General features: G+C 40.4%; 1 protein-coding gene across 1 annotated transcript in view; it reads left to right on the forward strand.

Moving 5' to 3' along the window:
• LOC143673041 (uncharacterized) overlaps nt 1-18,805 on the forward strand; it is a 227,857-nt gene that overhangs the window by 98,376 nt on the left and 110,676 nt on the right. Inside the window, 2 exon segments of the mRNA XM_077147414.1 lie at nt 3,249-4,119; nt 5,333-5,469. The gene's annotated coding sequence lies outside the window, so the exon portion shown is untranslated.

Raw genomic sequence — 18,805 nt, forward strand, 5'->3', positions numbered from 1 at the left:
TGCATCAGTACACACTGATTACAGTCAGTGCACCATTTTTCCTAAATAAGAGAGAGTAGTATTTATAAATCTCCATTCTCCCATTATTCTTTGCTATTTTAGATTCCATACAGACTACTTGTCTTCTGTGTGTTTTTGACATTATTTCATTCTTTTCCATTTAAGCATACTTTTATAACCATAAAAATTTCATCTTGACAAATCATTCCTCATTGCTTTTTTCTTGGTTTAACTGTCTAGCATACACTCAAGGAGTTATCTTAATCTAACCAGCCAGTTCTCCCTAAATTGCTATGTAAAATAGTGACAGTTAATTCCAGCCAAGATGAGTGACTTTCTGCTAAGTTAGATCCCAGAGGCCCTCTGTAAACCAGCACTTAGGTATGGGGGTTTTAGCACCTTGCACAGAGGTGCAAGGTTTTACCATAGTGTTCATTTAGAACATAAAGCATCATCCAACATAAATAGATGGTTCTTTCTTCTCAAGTTCTGTTTTAGATTATACTCAGGGATTGACTGAAATGGTTTTTTTTTTTTTTAACTATGTCCAGATAAGAGAAAATTACTGATTCTTTAAATTAAGATCTGGCTCACCATTTCTCACCTGCACTGACAACTTTTGCCAATCTTGCCCCACCCCACTGCAGCAAAAATCAGCATTTCCTGTTTACAGCAGGGCTCTGAAAACAATAGCAGTTTCCCTGTGCACATCAATTTCTCCTTACAGATGGGCAACCTATCGGTATAATCAGATCTGTCAGCTCTTTGCAAAGGCATTGGAAAGTGGCCTTATTCATGTGGAAATTTAATAGTGACTTTTTGTCACTTCTTCTCTTTGGCATAGCCCAGACCTCCAATGTGGTCTCCTGTGTCAGGCAGCTCAGTGGGCTGGGTCCCTGCCAGAAGAGATGCTGCTGAATTGGGCCCTTTGCTCCCTTTTGCAGAATTCATGGCCTACCCAGTACCAATACTCAGAAGATTGAATTTTAGGAAATGAGGTTACCAAGTCCTGGATTTCTTTTTTTCTGTCAGTAGCTAGTACAAATTCTGGCATCATAATTTACACAATTAATAAAGATTTAATAAAAACATCTGTGGAACTGGTAATATATCCATTATGTTGTTCTCATGGCCCCCCAAAAATGTGTTACTCTATTATCCAAAGTGTCTATCATTCTACTTCTAGATTGTACCAAAGATAGACATACAATTGTTTTTAAAACTTTCAAAATATTATCCTAGCCAGTCATTCCCTCAGACATTAAATGTGAGCTAATTGATTTTTAAGCTTTTGCTTTTCAGTTTTGTTACATTTTACACCTCAGTATATTTTTGTACCCTTTACATTTTGGAGAGACAAGATGTCAGATTTCTAGTTTTTAGAAGAACTTTTCAGGATATCAATTCCGTTAACACATCCATTAAATATTGAGATCATGGTGCATGCCAAATGAAATTGATTTTCAAAGTAAATTAAATCCCTGAATGAAAGTAGGTGCATATTTCCACATGGGGGAAGACACGTTCATAGAGCTGCATATATAAGCAGATCTTGGGGAAAGAGACTGAATTGTCTACAGAGCAGTTGTGTCATGATGCAGCCATCCTATCTTTCTCAAGTGTCTTAAAATATGTTCAATACCAATTCAAACATGGACTATAAGATACCACTTTCAAAATTTGATGGCTTTTTTCTGACTGCCAGTCAGCTGTCTTAGCCTTCAAAGAATATCTAATCTAGTCTAGAGTTGGATGTAGCCAGATACCTCATTCTTTTTTTTTTCAACCAGGAGAGATTAATGAGGTTGAAGTAATTTGGTAATGTCTAAAAGGGCAATTAATAGACTTTGATTAACTGGTTCTTATAACAGCTGATGGATGGACAGATTCCATGTACAAGTTTTTAAACACTGAATAATGTTCTTTTGTTAAATTCACAATGTGTAATGCACTCCTAAAAAGTAGGGCTTGGGCAGTGCACAGTGGCAGGTTTCTCGCCTGCCATGCCAGAGACTCGGCTTCGATTCCCGCTGCCTGCCCATGCAAAAAAAAAAAGCCTCCTCTTCACCATCTGGCTCCTGTGGAGACAGCACAGCTCCTATCTCTCACCCCCAATCCTACACCTCTGCAGGGGGGAAGAGGCTGAGCCTGACCTCCTTTGGGAAGAGGAGGCTGCAGAGAAAGGCTGGAAACAAGCAGGTACCCATGAGGCTAAGGGCTGGTGGCAGGGGTGGCAGAGGGGTAAGGGGCCCTCTGTCCTTGCATACCTAACATCCCAAGCCCCAACCCCACCAATAAACAACCATGTTTTTTCTATAGCCTCCAACTCTACAACCCCCAATGCACAAAGTACCTTGATCTTAAAAAGGAGTAAATATGAGTATTGGAACACCAGCATGTACACACGTCCCTCTTTTTGTATCAGTCAAGGCCAACCAGAGAAACAGAACCAGTTGGAAATACATATAAAGAGATTTTGTAAGGAATTGACTTACCTGATTGTGGAGTTCAGCTAGGAAAATCTGGAAAGTGTAGGGCAGACTGTGAGGAAGGGTGGGCTGGAACTCTCAGGCACAGGCTGAGGCTCCTGTCTGCAGGCAGAATTTCTTCTTTAGGGAAGCCTCAGATCTCATTTTAAGGCTCTTCAACAGATTGAATGAGCCCCCACCCTCAACCCCCAGGTCATCTAGGATGCTTCCTTTAAAATATCAACTGGCTGTGGACTTTAATTGCATCTACAAAATATCTTCTCAGCAACACTTAGACTGCTGTTTGAGTGAACTGTAACTTAACCAAGTTGACACATAAAACTAACCATCCAACTCTAATACCAACTGGATGTGGTTTTGGTGAACTGTGGAACACTGTTTTACATTTATACAATGTGACCATTTATTGAGCACTTACTGCATACCAGGCACTGTATTGAATGAATTCAATGCAGCATCTCAGCGAATGCTTAAAACATCCTGAGAAGCAGGTACCATTCGTGTTCCTATTTTACAAGTAAGGAAACCGAGTCTCAGAGAGGTGAGATATCCCCAAGGTCATTTCATCTGGGCAGGGCAGTTCTAACTGCACCTGTGACCTCTCCCTGTTAGCCTTTCCTCTCTTTGTCCAATTTCCTCTTCTTTTGGGGTGAAGAGTAATTCAAGGTCCAAAGCAGAGTGACACAGAGCATTTTCCTTCCACTCTTGCTGTCAGTTTCCTCCTCTGTGAAGTGGTTTCATCTCTTCCCACCTTTCTAGGAATATGGTAGAGGGAAGAGGCGTTCTGAGATCACTCTCTCGGGCTTTGCTGCCACCTTGAGGGCTTGCCGGACACAGTTCCTTGGAAGCCAGGTGAGAATTTGCAGGTGAATTGCTGAGGAACAGCGGGATGGAGAGAGGGAACAAGTGCGGGTAGAGGAGTAATTCTGGGCCCAGTAACGGAGACCATGCAAATTCGCCGGTTCTTTTGCCCAACTGCTCCCTCGACACCCCACCCCTCCAAGGCCCTTGCAGAGACCTCAATGATTTCTGGACGGCCTGGAACGGTGGGGTTTCCTGCTGAGCAAGGCCACTTGCCCACCGCTCTTCATTCCAGCCAGGCCCGAGCCCGTGGGGGATGCCAAGACTTGCCAGGAGAGCTAAGGGAACTTCTCTCAGCCCACTTGGTTACCAGACAGGTCTGCAGTGCGACTCAGGCTCCGGCGGTGACCAGTCCATTCCAACTGGGGAGGAGAAGGAGGCCTAGGGCCAAGGAAAGGTGGGCAACATCCGGGAGACCGGGAACCGGAACCCTTGGGCGAGCCCTTTGCCGCTTTTCAGAATTGCCGCCCACCCGATCCCGCCCACCACCGGTCTCTGCCCCTTAGACCCGCCCCTCCCATTTCCTCCACCCTTTACTGGGCTCTTTTTGGCCAGGCTCCGCCCCTCAAGCCCTCTTCCGCTCTTCAAGTCCCGCCCCACCAGCTCCCAGCCCCGCCTCTGCTGAGACCCCACCTCCCGCTTCCAGGAACTGCCGGGAAATGGCGCGTCAGAGCTGTGTAGGGCTACAAACTCCGGCCCTGGAAGGAGCCGCTACTACCCAGCTCAGTGTCCTTTGGTTTGGGGACCGGTTCCTGGTGGAAGACGTCGGGTGAGCTGTCATGAAATGAACACAAAAAGGAAACTGGGGGCTCGGAGTCTGACGGCCTCCCACAGCACCTCAGGAAACAGCCAGTGCCAGTCAATCCAGTCAGCCTATCTGTTTATTCATTCATTCAGTTAATCCAGTCAGTCAGCCAGTCAGTCTAGTTAGCCAGCCAGTCAATTTAGCCACCCTGTAGGTCAGTCTAGTAAGTTAGCATGCCTGTCAGCTTGTCAATCAAGCCCGTCAGTCACTCAGTCAGTCCATCTAGTCAGCCTGTCAATCTAGTGAGACATGTTAAATCAGTCAGTCAGTCCAGTCAGTCAGCCAGTCACCCAGCCTGGAAGTCACACAGTTTGTCCATCAGTCTGTTAGTTCAGTTTCTCATCAGGTGGTCAGCTGGCCATCACTGTGCCCTAGTCACATGTTTCCTTGGGGGCTAGCCTTGCAGTTGTGAGGGAAAGGGGGAGGGCATCTGTGAATTGGTGAGGGGGGAAATATGTGGTACTTAGTCCTTGTTTTTTTTTTTTTTTTTTTACGTGGGCAGGCAATGGGAATCGAACCCGGGTCCTCTGGCATCACAGGAAAGCATTCTTGCCTGCTGAGCCACTGTGGCCCACCCTAGGCCTTGTTTTTTAATATTAATTTTTAAATTTATTTTTAAAATACCAGATAACATCAAATGAATGCAAATATTTGTAACTTTTGATCATTCTATTCTACACATATAATCAGTAATTCACAATATTGTCACATAGTTGCATATTCATCATCATGATCATTTCTTGGAAAATTTGCATCTATTCAAACAAAGAAATAAAAAGAAAACAGGAAAAAATGCATGCATACCATATCCCCACCCTTCCACCTCACCGATCACCAGCATTTCACTCTAAATTTGTTTTAACATTTGTTCCCCCTATTATTTATTTTTATTCCATATGTTTTACTTATCTGTTGACAAGGTAGATAAAAGGAGCATCAGATACAAGGTTTTCACAATCACACAGTCACATTGTGAAAGCTATATAATTATACAATCATCTTCAAGAAACATGGCAACTGGAACACAGCTCTACATTTTCAGGCTGTTCCCTCCAGCCTCTCCATTGCATCTTGAATAACAAGGTGATATCTACTCAATGCATAAGAATAACCTCCAGGATAACCTCTCGACTCTGTTTGGAATCTCTCAGCCTAGGTCTTGTTTTTTTACCCTCAGGATCTTCCAGACCCTTGGGAAGAGTGGTTAGTGATGCCAAGAAGATCCCAGGCTGGCACTTGGGACCACCACAGCAGTCCCTGGAACATGCAGAGGTTCAGTGGAAGAGGCAAGACCTATGCTCTCAGGTGGCTTAGGTGGGAGATGCTTCAAAGTTGCTAAATTCAACCCTTTACTGTGTCATTGGAAAACTGAGGCACAGAGAGGGGTCACTTTGTGAGTACATCTGGGAGAGGCTGTGGATTTGGCCTAATCTACTCTCCTCTTCCTATTTGGATAGTGGTGGCCAAGACCCTGGCCCTTCCAGAAGGCTCGGGGCACAGTTGGAGACTGGATAACTGGCAATTTGTCTTGGCATTACTTCTGTGTGCCTTTGGGTGAATTGCTTGACTATTCTGAACCTCACTGTTCTAGTTTACTAGCTGCTGGAATGCAACTCACCAGAGACAGATTGGCTTTTAATAAAAGGGGATTTATTTTGTTAGTTCTTCAGAGGAAAGGCAGCTAACTTTCCACTGAGGTTCTTTCTTATGTGGAAGACACAGGGTGGTCTCTGCTGGTCTTCTCTCCAGGCTCCTGGGTTCCAACAACTTTCCCTGGGGTGACTTCTTTCTGCATCTCCAAAGGCCTGGGCTGAGCTCCAAGTGCTGAGATGAGGAATGCTGAGCTGCTTAGCTGTGCTATGTTGCAATCTCTCATTTCAGCACCAGCCAATTAAGTCAAACATCACTCACTGCAGTAGACACGCCTCCTAGCTGACTGCAGATGTAATTAGCAACAGATGAGATTCACGTACCATTGGCTTATGTCCATAGCAACAAGACTAGGTATGCTCACCTGGCCAAGCTGACAACTGAATCTAACTAACACGCTCACTGTCCCCATACAGATCCCTTAGATAGTGGAAACAGTCTCTTTAACCTGTTCCCCCAACTCTCACCCTACCCCATTCTGGGGTTTGGAAATGAGAACATGGATGTGAAAGCCCAGGTGTGAGAAGGTGGTTAATAACCATACTATCCTGTGGCTTTCCTAAGGTCAGGAAGATAGGTAAAGAAAAGCAAGAGTGACCTGAGTGTCTTGGCCAAGGCCTGAGTGGAAGAAAAATTCCTGATGCAGGATTTCCCCCAAGGACAGTGTGGGACCCTGACCAACCACAGTGTGGGGCTCAGGAACACATCCTATTGCTTTTTGACCTGGTAAAGGGGTGGTGAGAGGGTTGAATATCCTGGTTGTGTGCCCCACCCAGTAGGAGGGAGGGTAGGGACTAGGGAGCATGGTAGCTTGGTCTTAGGGGTGAGAAATTCTCCCTTAGCCCAACCTGGGTATGCTCTTGGTAGCCTTGCTTCCAAAGGGAAGGCAAGGACAGGAATGGGTGAGTCTCAAGCATACCCCAGGAACAATAGTTTTTCCCCTTTCTCCGAAGCTGAGTATCCAGTTTACCTCATGTCCAGGCCTCAATGACCTAGTGAGGGGGAACTGCAACTCCTGAGAACATGGCTCCTTATAGGGGTCTGGTAGATCCTTACTCCCCTGGGCAGGGCTGGGAGGTACCAGGAAGAGTTGGTTACTCATAAAATGAAAATTTATTGGACACCCACCATTTGCCAGCCTTTTGGTAGATAACGGGAGTAGGGGGCAGGAATGACCTCTACAGATGCTGCTCCTGTTTATGAAGTTCAGAGTCTAGGAGTGGTGGTAAGGTGTTAGATGAAAAAGAAAATAAACCAATCAACTAAAGTAAAAATTGTAATCTGTGCTATGATGTAGCAAAGAGGATTGCTGAGAAAGACAATAAAGCAAGGCATTCTGGTATGGCTTTCTGGGGAGAACTGAAGAAGAAAGAGCCAATGATGGAAAGAATGGGGTGAAAGAGGCAGGGTTCCAACTAAGAGATAACATCATTCACTCACTCTCTCACATAGTTCAATAAACAAGTATAAATAAAAATAAATAAACTAATAAAAAAGTTCAATAAATAAGTATACAACTGTTACTGTGTGCCAGGTACTCTTTTTTTTTTTTGACATTTTTTTTTATTAATTAAAAAAAGAATTAACAAAACAATTAGAAATCATTCCAATCTACATGTACAATCAGTAATTCTTAATAACATCACATAGTTGCATATTCATCATTTCTTAGTACATTTGCATCGATTTAGAAAAAGAAATAAAAAGACAACAGAATAAGAATTAAAACAATAATAGAAAGAAAAAAAAAACAAAAAAAACAAAAACAAAAAACCTATACCTCACATGCAGCTTCATTCAGTGTTTTAACATAATTGCATTACAATTGGGTAGTATTGTGCTGTCCATTTCTGAGTTTTTATATCCAGTCCCGTTGTACAGTCTGTATCCCTTCATCTCCAATTATCCCTTCTCTTTTTTTTTTTTTATTAACGGAAAAAAAGAAATTAACCCAACATTTAGAGATCATACCATTCTACACATGCAATCATTAATTCTTAACATCATCACATAGATGCATGATCATCATTTCTTAGTACATTTGCATTGGTTTAGAAGAACTAGCAACATAACCGAAAAAGATATAGAATGTTAATATAGAGAAAAAAATAAAAGTAATAATAGTAAAATCAAAACAAAACAAAACAAAACAAAAACCTATAGCTCAGATGCAGCTTCATTCAGTGTTTTAACATGATTACTTTACAATTAGGTATTATTGTGCTGTCCATTTTTGAGTTTTTGTATCTAGTCCTGTTGCACAGTCTGTATCCCTTCAGCTTCAATTACCCATTGTCTTACCCTGTTTCTAACTCCTGCTGAACTCTGTTACCAATGACATATTCAAGTTTATTCTCGAATGTCCGTTCACATCAGTGGGACCATACAGTATTTGTCCTTTAGTTTTTGGCTGGATTCACTCAGCATAATATTCTCTAGGTCCATCCATGTTATTACATGGTTCATAAGTTTATCTTGTCTTAAAGCTGCATAATATTCCATCGTATGTATATACCACAGTTTGTTTAGCCACTCTTCTGTTGATGGAGATTTTGGCTGTTTCCATCTCTTTGCAATTGTAAATAATGTTGCTATAAACATTGGTGTGCAAATGTCCGTTTGTGTCTTTGCCCTTAAGTCCTTTGAGTAGATACCTAGCAATGGTATTGCTGGGTCATATGGCAATTCTATATTCAGCTTTTTGAGGAACCGCCAAACTGCCTTCCACAGTGGTTGCACCCTTTGATATTCCCACCAACAGTGGATAAGTGTGCCTCTTTCTCCGCATCCTCTCCAGCACTTGTCATTTTCTGTTTTGTTGATAATGGCCATTCTGGTGGGTGTGAGATGATATCTCATTGTGGTTTTGATTTGCATTTCTCTAATGGCCAGGGACATTGAGCATCTCTTCATGTGCCTCTTGGCCATCCGTATTTCCTCTTCTGAGAGGTGTCTGTTCAAGTCTTTTTCCCATTTTGTAATTGGGTTGGCTGTCTTTTTGTTGTTGAGATGAACAATCTCTTTATAAATTCTGGATACTAGACCTTTATCTGATATATCATTTCCAAATATTGTCTCCCATTGTGAAGGCTGTCTTTCTACTTTCTTGATGAAGTTCTTTGATGCACAAAAGTGTTTAATTTTGAGGAGTTCCCATTTATTTATTTCCTTCTTCAGTGCTCTTGCTTTAGGTTTAAGGTCCATAAAACCGCCTCCAGTTGTAAGATCCATAAGATATCTCCCAACATTTTCCTCTAACTGTTTTATGGTCTTAGACCTAATGTTTAGATCTTTGATCCATTTTGAGTTAACTTTTGTATAGGGTGTGAGAGATGGGTCTTCTTTCATTCTTTTGCATATGGATATCCAGTTCTCTAGGCACCATTTATTGAAGAGACTGCTCTGTCCCAGGTGAGTTGGCTTGACTGCCTTATCAAAGATCAAATGTCCATAGATGAGAGGGTCTATATCTGAGCACTCTATTCGATTCCATTGGTCGATATATCTATCTTTATGCCAATACCATGCTGTTTTGACCACTGTGGCTTCATAATATGCCTTAAAGTCAGGCAGCGCGAGACCTCCAGCTTCGTTTTTTTTCCTCAAGATGTTTTTAGCAATTCGGGGCACCCTGCCCTTCCAGATAAATTTGCTTATTGGTTTTTCTATTTCTGAAAAATAAGTTGTTGGGATTTTGATTGGTATTGCATTGAATCTGTAAATCAATTTAGGTAGGATTGACATCTTAACTATATTTAGTCTTCCAATCCATGAACACGGTATGCCCTTCCATCTATTTAGGTCTTCTGTGATTTCTTTTAGCAGTTTTTTGTAGTTTTCTTTATATAGGTTTTTTGTCTCTTTAGTTAAATTTATTCCTAGGTATTTTATTCTTTTAGTTGCAATTGTAAATGGGATTCGTTTCTTGATTTCCCCCTCAGCTTGTTCATTACTAGTGTATAGAAATGCTACAGATTTTTGAATGTTGATCTTGTAACCTGCTACTTTGCTGTACTCATTTATTAGCTCTAGTAGTTTTGTTGTGGATTTTTCCGGGTTTTCGACGTATAGTATCATATCGTCTGCAAACAGTGATAGTTTTACTTCTTCCTTTCCAATTTTGATGCCTTGTATTTCCTTTTCTTGTCTAATTGCTCTGGCTAGAACCTCCAACACAATGTTGAATAATAGTGGTGATAGTGGACATCCTTGTCTTGTTCCTGATCTTAGGGGGAAAGTTTTCAATTTTTCCCCATTGAGGATGATATTAGCTGTGGGTTTTTCATATATTCCCTCTATCATTTTAAGGAAGTTCCCTTGTATTCCTATCTTTTGAAGTGTTTTCAACAGGAAAGGATGTTGAATCTTGTCAAATGCCTTCTCTGCATCAATTGAGATGATCATGTGATTTTTCTGCTGTGATTTGTTGATATGGTGTATTACATTAATTGATTTTCTTATGTTGAACCATCCTTGCATACCTGGGATGAATCCTACTTGGTCATGATGTATAATTCTTTTAATGTGTTGTTGGATACGGTTTGCTAGAATTTTATTGAGGATTTTTGCATCTGTATTCATTAGAGAGATTGGTCTGTAGTTTTCTTTTTTTGTAATATCTTTGCCTGGTTTTGGTATGAGGGTGATGTTGGCTTCATAGAATGAATTAGGTAGTTTTCCCTCCACTTTGATTTTTTTGAAGAGTTTGAAGAGAATTGGTACTAATTCTTTCTGGAACGTTTGGTAGAATTCACATGTGAAGCCATCTGGTCCTGGACTTTTCTTTTTAGGAAGCTTTTGAATGACTAATTCAATTTCTTTACTTGTGATTGGTTTGTTGAGGTCATCTATGTCTTCTTGAGTCAAAGTTGGTTGTTCATGTCTTTCCAGGAACCCGTCCATTTCCTCTAGATTGTTGTATTTATTAGCGTAAAGTTGTTCATAGTATCCTGTTATTACCTCCTTTATTTCTGTGAGGTCAGTAGTTATGTCTCCTCTTCCATTTCTGATCTTATTTATTTGCATCCTCTCTCTTCTTCTTTTTGTCAATCTTGCTAAGGGCCCATCAATCTTATTGATTTTCTCATAGAACCAACTTCTGGCCTTATTGATTTTCTCTATTGTTTTCATGTTTTCAATTTCATTTATTTGTGCTCTAATCTTTGTTATTTCTTTCCTTTTGCTTGCTTTGGGGTTAGCTTGCTGTTCTTTCTCCAGTTCTTCCAAATGGATAGTTAATTCCTGAATTTTTGCCTTTTCTTCTTTTCTGATATAGGCATTTAGAGCAATAAATTTCCCTCTTAGCACTGCCTTTGCTGCGTCCCATAAGTTTTGATATGTTGTGTTTTCATTTTCATTCGCCTCGAGGTATTTGCTAATTTCTCTTGCAATTTCTTCTTTGACCCAGTCGTTGTTTAGGAGTGTGTTGTTGAGCCTCCACGTATTTGTGAATTTTCTGGCACTCTGCCTATTATTGATTTCCAACATCATTCCTTTATGGTCCGAGAAAGTGTTGTGTAAGATTTCAATCTTTTTAAATTTGTTAAGACTTGCTTTGTGACCCAGCATATGGTCTATCTTTGAGAATGATCCATGAGCACTTGAGAAAAAGGTGTATCCTGCTGTTGTGGGATGTAATGTCCTATAAATGTCTATTAAGTCTAGTTCATTTATAGTAATATTCAGATTCTCTATTTCTTTGTTGATCCTCTGTCTAGATGTTCTGTCCCTTGATGAGAGTGGTGAGTTGAAGTCTCCAACTATTATGGTATATGAGTCTATTTCCCTTTTCAGTGTTTGCAGTGTATTCCTCACGTATTTTGGGGCATTCTGATTCGGTGCATAAATATTTATGATTGTTATGTCTTCTTATTTAATTGTTCCTTTTATTAGTATATAGTGTCCTTCTTTGTCTCTTTTAACTGTTTTACATTTGAAGTCTAATTTGTTGGATATTAGTATAGCCACTCCTGCTCTTTTCTGGTTGTTATTTGCATGAAATATCTTTTCCCAACCTTTCACTTTCAACCTATGTTTATCTTTGGGTCTAAGATGTGTTTCCTGTAGACAGCATATCGAAGGATCCTGTTTTTTAATCCATTCTGCCAATCTATGTCTTTTGATTGGGGAATTCAGTCCATTGACATTTAGTGTTATTACTGTTTGGATAATATTTTCCTCTAACATTCTGCCTTTTGTATTATATATATCATATCTGATTTTCCTTCTTTCTACACTCTTTTCCATATCTCTCTCTTCTGTCTTTTTGTATCTGACTCTAGTGCTCCCTTTAGTATTTCTTGCAGAGCTGGTCTCTCAGTCACAAATTCTCTCAGTGACTTTTTGTCTGAGAATGTTTTAATTTCTCCCTCATTTTTGAAGGATAATTTTGCTGGATATAGGAGTCTTGGTTGGCAGTTTTTCTCTTTTAGTATTTTAAATATATCATCCCACTGTTTTCTAGCTTCCATGGTTTCTGCTGAGAAATCTACACAAAGTCTTATTGGGTTTCCCTTGTATGTAATGGATTGTTTTTCTCTTGCTGCTTTCAAGATCTTCTCTTTCTCTTTGACCTCTGACATTCTAACTAGTAAGTGTCTTGGAGAACGCCTATTTGGGTCTAATCTCTTTGGGGTGCGCTGCACTTCTTGGATCTGTAATTTTAGGTCTTTCATAAGAGTTGGGAAATTTTCAGTGATAATTTCTTCCATTAGTTTTTCTCCTCCTTTTCCCTTCTCTTCTCCTTCTGGGACACCCACAACACGTAAATTTGTGCGGTTCATATTGTCCTTGAGTTCCCTGATACCCTGTTCAAATTTTTCCATTCTTTTCCCGATAGTTTCTGTTTCTTTTTGGAATTCAGATGTTCCATCCTCCAAATCACTAATTCTATCTTCTGTCTCTTTAAATCTATCATTGTAGCTATCCATTATTTTTTCTATGTTTGCTACTTTATCCTTCACTTCCATAAGTTCTGTGATTTGTTTTTTCAGTTTTTCTATTTCTTCTTTATGTTCAGCCCATGTCCTCTTCATGTCCTCCCTCAATTTATCGATTTCATTTTTGAAGAGGTTTTCCATTTCTGTTCGTATATTCAGCATTAGTTGTCTCAGCTCTTGTGTCTCATTTGAGCTATTGGTTTGTTCCTTTGACTGAGCCATATTCTCAATCTTTTGATCGTGGACAGTTATCTTCTGCTGCTGGCGTCTGGGCATTTATTCAGATTTCTCTTGGTGTTGGACCCAGCAAGATTGTAATATTTTTCTGTGAAATCTCTGGGTTCTGTTTTTCTTATCCTGCCCAGTAGGTGGCGCTCATGGCACACGTTTGTCTGCGGGTCCCACCAGTAAAAGGTGCTGTGGTACCTTAAACTTTGGAAAACTCTCGCCGTCCTGGGGGTTCGCTAGCCGAAGCGGCTTGAGCCGGCCCGGGGTCCGAATGCAGGGAGGGTTGCTGGTCGCCGCAGCCAGGGAAAGAGCCCGTCTGAATTTCCTAGTCGGCCCTGGGCAACAAGCGTGGCGGGAGGGCACCAGCGGCAGCGGCCCACCCGAGAGAGTGCACGTTCCCCGGGAGTCACGGGGTCACCATTCTCCGCGGCCTGGGGGTTTCCGATCCAATTCTCTCAGTTGGTCCGGGGGCTGCGCGTGGTGTGGGCGCCAGTCGCCTTGGTTTCAGGGGACCACCTCTCCAATTCTCCCAGCCGGCCCAGGAAGGGGGAAGGGAGTAACTCCGGCCGCTTGCCAACCCGCCCGGTAAGGCCCGCGCGCCTCGGCGATCTCACCCGAGCTGCTTCACTCAGCCAGCCAGCCGTTCCAGGATGGGGTACGCTGTCTTTTTTATCTCTGTTGTGGCTTTGGGTGCTTTCTGTATCGTTTCTACTCCCCTAGTAGGTGTCCTGGAGAAGAAACTAAGATCCGCGCATCTTACTAAGCCGCCATCTTCCAGGAAGTCCTGGCCTGTCTTTTGCAATGAGGATATTTCATAGGATTAGGTCATGACCATGTCAGCTGCATCCACAGCTGATTCCATTTGTAATCAGCCAAAGGGGAGTGTCTTCTACAATTAGTGATGCTAAATCTAATCATGCGAAGCCTTTTAAGGAGGATTCAGAGGAGACAGGCCCCATTCCTACTTCGGCTGGTGAACCTCTCCAGTTGAGTTCATCCAGACCCTCCATCAGAATCATTGGCTTCACACCCTGCCCTGTGGATTTTGGACTCTGTGTTCTTGCGGTCACATGAGACAATTTTATAAATTTTATATTTGCAAGTGTTCCCTGTTGATTCTGTTTCTCTAGAGAACCTTACTAACACACATACCAACTTAAAATCCTGAACTGACCTATTCCAAAGCATATATAAATAAGAAGGTCAAATACCACTAATAAATAGAATTATGAGAGCAACAAGGATAAGCAGCTTCTTATATATAATTCTCAATAAGATTAACTGTTGCTTTTTCATCAGAAATCATGGAGTTGAGAAGTCAGTAGTAAGACAAATTTAAGACACTTAAAGAGAAAAACTGGCAGTAAAGAATTCTCTATCCAGCAAAACATGCCTTCCAAACTGAGGGAAATGTCACACAATCCTCTGTGTTCTCTATACTGCACCCTCCTCTGGTGCTCCAAGGCCTATCTGATCTGTACCCTATCCCAATGGACCCCATGCTGCACCTCCAAACCCTACCCCCAAATTCTATGCTCACAAACACTAGTGTAGCATCCCCAACTCATTCCTATACTTACACTGCAACTTGTCACTTCATTGTTGTGCCCCACCCTATGCCCCACATCCTATTCCACATTCATCCTGCAAATACAAACCTTTAGATTACTGAGGGAAATCAACTTCCAGAGTAACCCTATCAAGATATTTACATGCCTCAAAGGCAACAGAATATCACTAAGTATAAGAAAATACAGACAGATATAGCCCAGTCTAACAATCAAATTTAAACACAAACTTTGGAACAATTAATCAAGGATGTTCATTTAACTCTACTAAATAAAATCAATGGAATGTCTAATGACATAAAGGAGATCAAGAAGACACTGAAAGAGCATTAAGAGCATATAATGACTTTTTCAATGAATAAGGGAAATATTCTGGAGGAGTTGTAATGAGATTGATAGAGAAGGCCTAGAATGCTTTGAAGAGACTGTTGATAGAACTGTGGACTCTAAAGACACTTTTGATAAGGTCTTAGACAGAAACGAGGCATGTGTTATTGTAAACTGAAAGGAAGGCAATTCTTGTTTTAAAATGGTAGATAATCTGGTAAAGATTCTTACTGGTTTTGGCTGGAAGGCAGATTTTAAAATCCATGAACTTGGATATCTAGAGTAAGAGATGTCTAAATTTAATGTGTGTGGGTGACACAACCTATGGCAGTTATTCTTTGTCTAGCAAAGAATTGGTGTGGGAAGAAAAAAACCTATGACTCACAAAAAATAAACTCAGGGTTCTGACCATCTCTTGGGTCAGAGACTTCCTTGCTTTCTGACTTTGAGTCATAGGTTTTTTTCTTCCCACACCAATTCTTTGCTGGACAAAGAATAACTGCCATAGATGGTGTCACCCACACACATTAAATTTAGAAATCTGTTTTCAGTTTAAGAAACAGATAGACAAGATTAGTGGTTTTCCACTGTTTGAGGATATGCAAACACAGAGCAAGTTTACAAATGCTTTAATCTTATCCTCCCTCAAATGTAGAAAATACAGCCTGTTTTTCCATTGCAGTTTATAGCAAAATGCAAAAGGAAAGGGAAAATTGAACTCTTGAGTACAAAGAAGCCAGAAATTGATGTTCTGGAAAATTCTGGATTTCCAGGAAGAGAGATCTCAGAGAATAGTGCCCAACATGAGGATTTAGCCAAATGTAGATACAGTCAGCCATTTCAGAAAAAGCCAGGATTGGACATGGAGTTATCCAATAAGTATTGGAAACCCCTTATTTCTGAAGGGCAGGATCCTTGCTTGCTACATAGAAAGCCAATAAGAGTGCTGTAGGACCTGCATATACAGAACCACTGCCCATCTCAACTGGGGGTCTGAGAAAAGGCAAATAATGAAAGTAAAATGTTTTCATGTGCAGAACCATGGAGGCTGGGGTCTGAAGTCAAGAAGTGTCAGACCAGGAGAGTGCACACATCCAAGCATATGGAGAGGGTGAATTTTCCTTGAAGACAGAAAATGCTCCTTCCACCTCGATCCAGTGGAAAAGACATAGTACCACAAGCCTTAGAGAGTGTGAAGCACACTCCTTGGGGATTGGGGAGAGTCTGGCTGCCACCACAAGGAGGGGTGAGCATGTACATGAAGATAGTAGAGAGCCTGGGTACTGCCATGATGCTTGGAGAGGATGGAGTTGAGGAAAATATAGTCTCTCCAATTTCACCCAAAGTTGCATAAGAAGAGAGGCAGGCCACTATGTAGGCCCTTGGAAAGGGTGGGACTGTCACTTTCTAAAGCCCCATAGATAAATGTCTTTCAGACTTTGAAATCTAGTGGAGCTTGTTCTGCAGGTTTTCAAAACTGCTCAGGTCCAGTGACCCCTATGTTCCTTCCAATTTCTCCCTATGAAAATTGGGGTATTTATCCTATGACTGTCCCTCCTCTGTATGTTGGGTTCAAGTAACTTGCTCTGAGCTTTACTGGACCAGAGCCAGAGGAGAATTTTGTCTTAGAACAGACCATGCTTGTAACAGACTTTGATGAAACTTTGTACTGTTTTTAACCTTTTCTTATTGATGATTGATATTATCCAGAGAACTTTCTCTAATCACAGTAGAATAAAGTTGGAAATTAATAATCACCAAAGTACCAGAGCTTTCACAATTATATGGAGGTTAAACAATGCACACTTACATAATTAGTGCATTAAGGAAGAACTTGCTAGAGAAATCAGTAAATATCTGGAGATGAATGATAATAAGAAAACAATATATTAAAACTTATGGTATGGGTAGGTCATAGTGGCTCAGCAGGTAGAGTTCTCATCCACCATGCTGGAGACCCAGGTTCAATTCCCTGTTCCTGCCCATGCAATAAATAAATAAATAAATCAATAAATCAATAAATAAATAACTTATGGAAGTAGGCAAAGGCAGTGCTGAGAGGGAAATTAATTGACCTAATTGCCTATATTAAAAAATACAAGAACAAGTAGAACTTGAAGATTTAACTGGTCACCTGGAGAATTTAGAAAAAGAATAACAAAGTAACCCCAAAGCAAATAAAAGAAGAGAAATAATAAAGACTAAAGCAGAAATATGCAAACTGGGGAACTGTTCTAGTTTTCTAGCTGCTGGAATGCAATATACCAGAAATGGAATGGCTTTTAAAAGAAGGTATATAATAAGTTGCTGGTTTGCAGTTCTAAGGCCAAGATAATGTCCCAATTAAAGCAAGTCTATAGAAATGTCCAATCAAAGGTATCCAGGGAAACATACCTTGGTTCCAGAAGGTCGATGAAGTTCAGTGTTTCTCTCTCAAGTGGAAGGTCACGTGGTGAACACTGTCAGAGTTTCTCATCTGGAAAGGCACATGGTGAACATGGTCAGGGTTCCCCTCTCATCTGGAAGGGCACATGGTGAAAACAGCATCATCTGCTAGCTTCTCCTGGCTTCCTATTTCATGAAGCTCCAAGGGAGGCATTTTCCTTCTTCATCTCCAAAAGTCACTGGTTTGTGGACTCTTTACTTCTCATGGCTATGTCATTCTTCTCTGAACTTTCTGAATCTCCTCCATTCTCCAAAATGTTTCCTCTGTTATAGGACTTCAGAAAGTTATCAAGACCCACCCAAATGGGTGGAAAAATGTCATCACCTAATCCATTTTAACAACCACTCTCGACTAAATCACATCATCCAGGGAGATAATCTGATTACAGTTTCAAACATACAGTATTGAATAGGGATTATTCTATCTTTATGAAATAGGATTTTGATTAAAACATAGCTTTTCTAGGGGACATATATCCTTTCAAACCAGCACAGGAACAATAAAACAATCAACAAAATTAAAAGTTGGTTCTTTGAGAAAATTAATAAAATTCATTGTACACCAGGTAGATTAACAAAGCAGAAAAGAGAGAGGACACAAATAAATAAAATCAGAAATGAGAGGGGGGTTGTTACCACAGATCATAAAGAAATTTAGAAAATTATGAGAATATTATGAACAACTATATGATAACAAAGTAGAAAACTTAAATAAAATGGACAAATTCCTGGAAACAAATGAAACACCTATATTGATTTGAGAAGAAATAGAAGGTCTCAGGTAATCAATTAAAAATAAAGATATCCAATCAGTCCTCAAAAATCCTTCATGCAAAATATAAAAAGCACTGGACCTCATAGCTTCACAGGAGAATTTTTGAAAGTTTCCAAAAAGAATTGACACTAATCCTGCTCAAACTCTTCCAAAAAGTTGAAGAAATAAAAACACTACCTAACTCATTTTATGAAACTAACATCACTCTAATGCCAAAATTGGATAAAATGATACAAGAAAAGAACACTATAGACCAGTCTTCCTAACATAGATGCAAAAATCCTTAACAAAATACTAACAAATCATATACAACATGACATTAAAAGAATTAGATATCATGATCAACTGGGATTCATACAAGTAATGCAGGAGTGATACAACATAAGAAAATCAATCAATGTAATACAACACATTAACAGATTGAAAGAGAAAAATTACATGATCATATCAATTGATGCTGAAAAAAGAACATTTGACAAAATCCAGCATCCTTTCTGGTAAAAACACTTCAAAAGTTAGGCATCAAAGTAAACCTTCCCAATATCATAAAGTTCATATCTGAAAAACACATAGCCAGCATCATACTTAATGGTGATGAATTGAAAGCATTCCCCTTGAGATCAAGGGTGAGATAAGAGTGCCCATTTTCATTTCTATTATTCAACATTGTATTAGATGTATTCACTGGAGCAATTGGACAGGGAATGAAATCAGAGGCA

The sequence above is a fragment of the Tamandua tetradactyla genome (genome assembly GCF_023851605.1).
Source record: "Tamandua tetradactyla isolate mTamTet1 chromosome 25 unlocalized genomic scaffold, mTamTet1.pri SUPER_25_unloc_2, whole genome shotgun sequence".
NCBI lineage: Eukaryota > Metazoa > Chordata > Mammalia > Pilosa > Myrmecophagidae > Tamandua > Tamandua tetradactyla.